This window comes from Lathyrus oleraceus, chromosome 3 (genome assembly GCF_024323335.1).
Source record: "Lathyrus oleraceus cultivar Zhongwan6 chromosome 3, CAAS_Psat_ZW6_1.0, whole genome shotgun sequence".
Classification (NCBI taxonomy): Eukaryota; Viridiplantae; Streptophyta; class Magnoliopsida; order Fabales; family Fabaceae; genus Lathyrus; species Lathyrus oleraceus.
The window spans coordinates 332509239-332519504 of NC_066581.1; positions in this window are offsets into that span (position 1 = coordinate 332509239).

Genomic DNA, 10266 nt, shown 5'->3' on the forward strand with positions numbered 1-10266 from the left:
CTCAACACATTTGATGTTTGTTGAGACAGTTTTTAAGTGTCGGGTTTTTGTTATCGTATCCACAGAGATTGTAAGATATCACTGCCGTTCAATGGTTGAATTAATCTTAGCTTAATGTAACAATAGGGTTTTGGTTTTAATCAAGTTATCTTGCATACAAAGTAATTAATTGCGGAAAAAGTTATGTTTTGATTAATTGAGAAATATTGTCAAAGTTAGGTTTCAATGATTACATTTGCTTTGCATGTATTTGCTCGGTCAACAATCTTATAAACTCCTTTAGATGATAAATTATTTCACAAGGTCCTCTCAATGCGTTTCTCTCGAACACCCATTGTGAGTTTTTCCATTTTGATCCATTGTTTCTCTCGAACACAATCTATCAAAATGACAACTTTTTGGTTCAACCTTATGGTGAACAAAATCATTCGTTACTATCTCTAGCTAACAAACAAGTTTGGATGAAAACCTAGGTCAAGAATCGGTAAACATCTCTCGATCAAATACCAACACAAAGAGTTTTAAATAGAAACAAAGTTTTCATCATATATTTACCGTTAAAGAGTTTACATATGAGGATCCTTACATTTACACACAAAGCTAGAAATCACCTACATCTAACCTTGACAAATGGAAGACTTAGCTACTCATTTTCATGGTAGCTTGATCGGCAAGTAAGGAAAGAAGGTTGATCAACATCCAAGTCAGATAATCGAAGTTGGATGGGAATCCACCTTCTTTTTGTGGAAGATGGTTGCTAGATGAAGAGAAATGAAATTAGGGCATAAAAGCTCCTCCAAAACAATGCTGTAAAATATCTAGCAGAAAGTACAAAAAATGGAAAAGTTGGTAAAAATGAGGTATGGTGCCCAAAAGTGGCACCTGCTACTTATAGACAAGTGCAGAACTGTCATGTTCGCTAGGCGAGCAGAATGGCTCGCCTAGCGAAGGTCAAATATGAGCACAAAAAGCCCCTGCGCCCAGAGCAAACAGGGCCTGCTGAACTGTCATGTTCGCCTAGCGAACATACCTTCGCCTAGCGAAGGGCACGCTTCAACCTTCGCCCCAGCGAGGTTGAGAGGTTTTGCTACTGGAATGCTCGCTGGGGACTCGCTAGAGCCTCGCCTAGCGAGTGAGTGTTGGCTGCACTTTTCACCAAAACAGAATGAATTCGCTGCAAACTTCGCCCTGAGCTCGCCTAGCGAATTAATTTGCTAATTTACTGGAGCTGTTCGCCAGGAGCTCGCCTAGCGAACCCATTCTTCGCCGCAGCCTCGCCTAGCGAGCAGGCAGATGAAATGCACCTATTCTTTGGTTCCTTTGCCAATTCTTGTGTGTCTTTATTATCAATTAATTCATGCCTTTCCTGCACAATAACACACACATCAAAGGCACCAAGCTTGTTTATCAATGTAACGCATTCCATGTAAAACAAATGTGATTTTGACAATTAGAGCAAGGAAAAAGAGTGAAAGATGCCCACATATGATAGCTCAAATAAGCACTTTTGGGCATCTAACAACTCTCCCCAACTAGATTCTTGCTTGTCCTCAAGCAAAGTATGCCTCTTGAAGGACAAGAGGATTTGCTTTAAGAAACGGTTTCTCCGAAGTTGGATAAACGGCTCAAACACAAGCGAAATTCGCATATACAAGTTCCCAACGGTTCAAATAAAATAATACCTAGGAACTTAAACTTAAATAGCAATGCAAAATATTTATCTATCTACAACAATACTATTCTGAATGAATCATCCTATCTCTCCTCTTCGAATAAGGAATGAAGATTTTGCACGTTTGCAACCGCGGGACTAATCTCACTCTCTAACAAATAATGAAGAAATCAAATAGATTCATACAATGTCTAACAATTAAAAATGGTACTGTGGAAGCATAAAGATCACTAAGGGCTTTTCGGTTGAAGCTTGGTTAGGTTAACAAACAAGGGTCATTTCTAAGGCCATTGAAACGAAAGTGCCGATGCAAAAGAGACATTCACAGTATTATTCACACTACTCGACTTTGTTTCATTTGTTTCTTATTTGTAACCTTCACAACACATATTCCACAACTCCATTTTTATTTTTCACTATTTTTCTTCCGAGCAAGCATTTTTTCATTCTTTCTATTTTTGTTCTTTTCTTTCACATCAAATATACAAAACAGATGTTTCTTTTCTATATTTTCTATACATATATTTTTCTATGCTTGCTCGGGGTTTTTTTTTTATCTTTTTCAAGAGTTGTGGTACTTACCAATTCTGTTTCGTTCTCCCCAACTTATTTCTTCCACACCCTAAGTGAATGCTCTTAACTTTTTACGGCAAAAGAACAATAATCAAGATTTTCCGGGTTGTGTAAAAAAAGATTTTTTTGAGATCTCGCTTTATTTCAAGCCGAGATTCAAATGTTTAGGCTCAAAGGGGTTAACAAATACTCTCTCTGCTCACAGGTAAGTTGTTTTTGGATGTAGTTGTGCTCAAAAGAAAACAAGTGCCTTGATCATTTCTAATTGCTTCCACAATTTCACAATAATAAAAGACAAATAATGAATCACATGAATCAACAAAACTTATTAGAATCCAGCATTTAAGTGAACAATGGAGGTTTCCTCACAATTTGTGGTTTTAAGTTCTAGATGAAGCATTCATTCAATTATGTTGCAAAAAGACAATATTCAATTTACCAAAAAGAGTAAAGTTCCTAATGCATTCTAAAATTCTAGCCGTCGGTAACCATGTACCTTAGCTTCATTCACTTGTTTATTCTTATCATTGCCATCCAAGCTCGGATGCACCTTCATTGGGTACTTCTTGAGGAGCAACCAATCTAGAAGGGTTTGCCACTCATTCAACCAAAAATTTATTAAACACACAAAATTAAAAACAAAAATAAATAACATTAACTGAAAATAAAAATTTGTTCGTGGGGGACAAAACACCCCAATAGTACACACCATAGTCAAAATACAAAATCCGAAGATACAAAAAGAAATAACATAAAAACTGAAAACACACAAAAACTTAACCCACAAAGGGCTCAGGACTCCTCTTCGCTACCGGCCTCAGAACCGGTAGCCTCATCATCAACATCATCATCATCAGCAGCCTCAGCGTCCACCCCCTCACCATAGACTGGCCTGTCCACAGGCCAATTAGCGTTAAGCATAAACTGCTCACGCGCTAACAATGCACGAGCACCGGAGGGGTCATTACCTTGCAGCTCCAACCTCTGCATACTGCTGTGCATATCAATCATAGCTCGTTGGGATGCTGCCATCCACTCAAAACTGTAGTCACAAACAGCCCACAGGTACGGATAAAGTCCGGGAGAAGAAGCACTAGGACCATCAGCAGCCCGAGTACTTCCTGAGGCTGCACTGCCACCAGTAGTCTTAGCTCTACAATACTTAGCCACATACCTATCATCGATAGGTGCCGGGATTCGAACCTGCCCACGAGACGGAAGTCTCACCCTAGCCTGAACACATAAGCTCATAATCAAACACGGGAAAGCCAAGGGGCAATTAACACGAGCCCCAGACTTAAGCCCGCTCTCAACCACGGTCTTCAGCTCATTGGCGATTATCCTCGCGACATCTATCTCGACATTAGTGAGGATGGAATGGACTAAATGTACCACTGGGATCGGCACAGTAGAGGTGTGTGATTTGGGCTGGATGTTGGTCAAAACCAAGAGTAGGATCAGCTGAGCCATGGGAGTCATGTCCTCCCGGTGATATCTCACAGGAACCCCAGATGGGTTCGGCTCAACCGATTTCCCAGGTAAAATCAGGTCGGCGGTAATGGCAGGGACATCTCTGTGAAGCCTGAGGTCGGTGTGGTACTGGTCTCTCTGATCAGCTCCCAGCTGGAGCGGTTCCCCTAGGATTCGGTTGATAGCATCCCTGTCAAATGGAATTGCACGCCCGGCAACTCTAGAAACCCAAGTGAAGGGCTCGTCGTCGTCGGGCAGTGCGTTAGCATAAAACTCCCGCACCGTAGCAATGTCGTAATGTTCTAAGGGACTTATCAACCTATCCCACTTCTTGGCGTCTATCAACCCGGCGAAAGTTCTGTAAGTGCCCTGTGGGTTGATCAGAAAACGCTTTTCAGGAAGTATTTTTCGCTTCTCCAAAGCTATGTACCGTGCAGCCTGTTTCGGGCCGACAAACTTGTCTTGGTCGAATTGAATCGGCACGGTCCTGGAAGTAGTTGCAGCTCCCTTTCTTTTCTTACTAGCTCCAGATCTAGACTCCATCTGCAAAAGATACAAAGAAACAACACACACCAACACACAGATTAGCCATTAAAACATAAATCAAAATACTGTCATGTTCGCTGCTGCTTCGCCTAGCGAAGTTGCAGCGAACTCTCGCCCCAGGTCGCCTAGCGAGCTGCTAGCGAACCTTACGGGTTTTGGGATTTTCTGCATTTTCAAAGAATTTTCCCCAAATTTCCATATATAAATGGTTCCCACATCAGAACCTAATGATTTCTTAAACAAATACTCGTTCTATGCTATTCGGGATTGGCTAATTGCATGCAAAACCTAAAGTAATCCTAAATCCCCAATTTGAAAACCTAAATCCAAACATTGCAAACTCCACAATATCACATGCAACCTCAATGTTTCCCATACTACACTTATCCTATTTGCTATTCATATTTGGAATTTAAGAGTAAACAAAAAGAAAATGAAGTAGGGCAAACTTTAATTGCACGGATTCGGAAATGTAAGATGAAGAGAGTTTGCAATCGATAGGAAGGAGCGAGGGTTGATGATAGCGATGCGAATGCGAGAGTTTGAGAAGCTTCGCAAAAAATCCTCAGCAGAGCCGTTCAGAAAATTTTTTGAGGGTTTGGGCAAAATGGCCCTGCTGAGATTTAAATAGCAAACAGTACTGCAGCGCTCGCTGCTGCCTCGCCTAGCGAGCAGCTAGCGAGCATGCTCGCTTCTGCCTCGCCTAGCGAGCTGCAAGCGAGCATGACAGCAAGTGCATTGGCAAATGCTGCACTTGCAATTCATCCAGCATGGGTTCAGCACAGTGTACTCAATACAACAGAAAACATAAAACAGGAAATACTTACAATGTTGGGGTGCCTCCCAACTAGCGCTTGTTTAACGTCGGCTAAGCTCGACGGTGCGATGCTCACAGAGGAGCATCGAGCGGCTGAGCACAACTCTCACGATCCACATGACCGCCGAGATACACTTTCAATCGTTGGCCATTCACGGTCCAACTATCTTTCTCGTCCATGTCTTCAATGATAATGGCCCCGTACTCTTTTACTTCTTTCACCCGAAATGGCCCGGACCATTTTGATTTCAACTTCCCGGGAAACAACTTCAACCGGGAGTTGAACAATAAGACCAATTGTCCGGGCATGAATTCTTTGTTACGGATCTTCTTGTCGTGATACTTCTTTGCTTTTTCCTTGTACAACCAACTTGAGTGGTATGCGGCATTGCGCATCTCCTCCAACTCAAGTAGTTGTACTTTCCTTTTTTCACCGGCCGCCTCATTTTCAAAATTTAAAAACTTTAGGGCCCACAAGGCCTTGTGCTCCAATTCAACCGGCAAATGGCAAGTTTTACCAAATACCAATTGAAACGGAGTTAGGCCAATTGGAGCTTTAAAGGCCGTACGGTAGGCCCATAATGCTTCGTCCAATTTTTGGGACCACTCTTTTTTAGAATTGGACACGGTTTTTTCTAGGATTCTCTTAATCTCTCGATTAGAGACCTCCGCTTGCCCGTTAGCCTGAGGGTGGTACGGAGTTGTCACCCTATGCGACACACCATAATGTTTTAGAATTGTTTCCAAAGGTGCATTGCAAAAGTGTGACCCTCCGTCACTTATCAACACTCGGGGGGTTCCAAAACGGGAAAAGATGTTTTTCTTTAAAAAATTTATCACCGTTTTGGCATCCGCCCGAGGTGAGGCAATCGCCTCAACCCACTTGGAGACATAATCAACAGCTACAAGCATGTACTCATTCCCGTAAGAGGGTGGGAAAGGTCCTACGAAATCTATGCCCCAACAATCGAACACTTCCACTTCTTGGATATTTTGGAGAGGCATCTCATCTCTTTTACCTATCCCACCACTTCTTTGGCAACTGTCACAACTTTGCGCATGGGTATGTGCGTCTTTGAAAATAGTTGGCCAATAAAATCCAGATTGAAGAATTTTAGTGGCCGTTCTTACCCCATTATAATGTCCGCCATAAGGCGAGTTGTGACAATGCCAAAGGATGCTCTGGGCTTCATCACCAGTTACGCATCTCCTTAACAGGTTATCGCTACCCAACTTAAACAAGTATGGGTCATCCCAAACATAATACTTCGCATCCGAAAGGAACTTCCTCTTTTGGTTCGAAGTTAGGTCGGCAGGTACAAAACCACTAGCCTTGTGGTTTGCAAAGTCTGCAAACCACGGCCTAACTTGAACCTTAAACAATTTTTCATCAGGAAATTCTTCCCGGATTTCCTTTTCAGATGCGGTAACCTCGACATTCACTAAGCGGGATAAATGATCCGCTACCAAGTTTTCCGACCCCTTCTTGTCTTTGATTTCGACATCGAATTCTTGTAACAAGAGGATCCAACGGATGAGCCTTTGCTTCGAATCCGGCTTGGTTAGCAGATATTTAATCGCCGCGTGGTCGGTATACACAACGACTTTCGACCCTATAAGATAGGACCTAAACTTTTCTAGCGCATACACTATTGCGAGTAGTTCTTTTTCCGTTGTGGCGTAATTTATTTGAGCCTCGTTAAGAACCTTACTCGCATAATGTATAGCATGAAAAGTTTTGTCTTTTCTTTGGCCAAGTACCGCTCCAACAGCATAGTCACTCGCGTCACACATTAGTTCAAAATTTTCATTCCAATCGGGAGCGACTATTATTGGAGCGGTAACCAATTTTTCTTTTAAAACCTCAAAAGCTTGCAAACAATCTTCGGTGAAGAGAAATACCTGATCTTTGGCGAGCAAATTGCTCAAAGGCTTAGCCACCTTTGAGAAGTCCTTGATGAAGCGCCGGTAAAACCCCGCGTGCCCCAAAAAACTACGGATGCCCTTCACATTCACCGGAGGGGGTAATTTTTCAATTACTTCAACCTTAGCTCTATCCACTTCAAGCCCCCTTTTAGAGACTTTGTGGCCTAGCACGATCCCCTCGGTCACCATGAAGTGACACTTTTCCCAATTTAGCACCAAATTGGTCTTCACACACCTTTCCAACACCGTCTTCAAATTTGCCAAGCATAGACTAAACGTCCCACCAAATACGGAGAAGTCATCCATGAAGACTTCCATTGTTTTCTCTATTAGATCGGCAAAAATAGCTTGGACACATCGTTGGAATGTCGCCGGTGCATTGCACAGCCCAAAGGGCATTTTTCTGTATGCGAACACTCCAAACGGACACGTGAAAGCCGTCTTCTCATGATCAACCGGGTCAACCGCAATTTGGTTGTACCCGGAGTAGCCGTTCAAAAAACAATAGTATTGTTGGCCCGATAGTCTTTCAAGCATTTGATCCATAAATGGGAGTGGGAAATGGTCCTTACGAGTCGCGGTATTCAACCGTCTATAATCTATACACATTCTCCACCCCGTGGCAACTTTAGTCGGGATCAATTCGTCTTTGTCATTTCGGATTACGGTCATTCCACCCTTCTTCGGAACTGTAACACCCCGATGAAATTAAGATAATTGTTTAAATTAAGTTAATATTTTATTTATTAATTTAATTAAATAATTAGAAAATTATTGGATTATTAATATTATTATTGGGATAATATTATTGGGTTTTATTATTCGAGTATATAAGTTGGAATAATAAAAAGTCCTAATTTTTGGAAAAGGGTTTTCACGTGAAAAAGAAAAAAGAGAAGCGGCTGAAAGGGAAAGGGCAAAGAGGCAGAGCAAGAGAAGAGGAAAAGCTTGAAGCTAACGGAATTGCCGGATTAACTCAGGTAAGGGGGGTTTATCATCGTTTGATGGGTCTTATGGGATAGCATGTAATGGGTAGTGATGAACCTCTGAATTTGACTCTGATTGAAATGATATGTGATGAATTTGTGAAATATTGATGAACGAAATTGGATGATAATTGATGAAATTGTAGGAATTAGATGTAGTAAGGTTAGCGATTTGAGAAGTTGAATGTATCTGAGTTGTAATTGATAAAACGAACGAACGTGTATGAAAAACTGGACTGTGAGAGGTTGGATCTGAAGGATCTCGTAGCAGAGAAAACCCATAGCAGATCTGGAAAACTGGATTCTGGTCATACGCGTATGGCACTAGGCAATACGCGTATGGGATGGCTTGAAAATGGGGGTTTTGGCGCTGGTACGCGCCATACGCGTGTGATACGCGTATCCCTGGAGTGGTACGCGTATGGTGTATGCTATACGCGTATGAGTGAAAGAGATGATGTTTTGAACGTGAAAGCGTCTCTGTTGGTACGCGTATGAGGATGTGGTACGCGTAGCATACGCGTATGGGCGTGGGCGATACGCGTATGGGATGGGCGAGGAAATGCGCCATACGCGTATGGGCATAGGCGATACGCGTATGGGCAAACTTGTGGTTTTTCTGAACAGTTGTGGTGCAGTTTTTTGTTGTTTAGGCTGAGTGTTGTAACTTAGCTGATGTATGACATAGTGGGGATTATTTCCCGTTGTTTTGAGTAGTATAGGTATTAGTAGAGTGTGCTAATACTGTGTTTGATGATGAGGTATGATATGATATGCCTTGTGATAAAATGTGTTGATGATGCTGTGAATGTATTAGTTATGTATGCATTTGTGAATAGACTGCTTTATGGCTTAGAGTGTGAGCATATGTCTATTCTTGAGTTGTTGTTGTTGTTGCATTGCTAGGTGATTAGCATGCATATTGTGGCCCAATTGGGGTGGTAGCTAATTCCCATGGTGAGGGATTAGTGAGTAAATCATTTTGATTGTTGTTGATGTTTGCATGCTAGGTGATTAGCGTGCATAGCATGGCCCATTTGGGGTGGTAGCTAATTCCCATGGTGAGGAATTAGTGAGTGAGTCACTATGTCTCAAATGAGTGGGACTAGTGAGCTTGGTAGCCGTGCCTGGATTTGGACGGTGAGGTTGAACTATATGTTCACAAATAGTCGGTACCGCATGCATGGAGTCTCATTGCATAATATATGTATGGCGTGTAATATGAATGGATGTATTCCAATATTACACGTGTATTTGTGTTGGTATTGTTGTGTGGTTATTGAGTATGATATTGAATTAATATGTTGTTCCTGGATGTGTGTTTTGATTAGGGTGATGAAGTGTGTTGAATCACTTAACATAACATGATATTTTATAATACTCATTATATTGATTGAGGAACTCACCCTTACAACTATTTTTCAGGTAACGAGAAATGAGTTGAGTAGAAGCTAATTATTGGAGTCTAGTGTAGTCTCCGTAGTGGGTCGTGCTCTGATAGATGTAACATCGGGATGGGTTGTCTTAACTTGTTTCGAATGTTTTATTGTTGGTTGAGAACCATTGTCCATGTAATGTTTTACATGATTGATGAAATTATATCCGCTGTGTTTTATGCAATTGTTTAAGTTTGAAATTAATAAAAGAGCATGACCGTTACATTGTTGAAAAATGTGGAAGATTGTGTGACACCCTTAATGGGCATAATTACTCTGATGTTATATTTTGATATTTAATTAAACAATTGGGGTATTTTAGAAGGGTGTTACATTAGTGGTATCAGAGCATAGTCGGTCGAGTCGAGTCGTAATTATTCTGTTTCCCCTGTACGGGATAGGTGTTGTGTAACCCTATCAGTACTTATTGTCTTAGCTTGTTGGGTTTTCAGAGTAGAGATGGCTGGAAGAGGTAGAGATGATGCTGCGATTGCTGAGGCTCTGGGTATGCTGGCTGGAGTACTTGGAGGGAATGCGAATGTTGTGGGATTGGGAGCTGCTCGCCAACTGAGTGAGTTCCAGAGGAATAATCCTCCAATGTTCAAGGGAGCATACGATCCAGATGGCGCTCAGAAGTGGTTGAAGGAAATCGAGAGGATCTTCCGAGTAACTGAGTGCGCCGATAGCCAAAGGGTCAGGTTCGGTACGCATATGCTGTCTGAGGAAGCAGATGATTGGTGGGTTGCTACCCGCACTGAGTTGGAAGCTGCTGGGAATGCTGAGATCACTTGGGCTGTATTCAGAGAGAGATTTCTGAGGAAGTACTTTCCAGAGGATGTT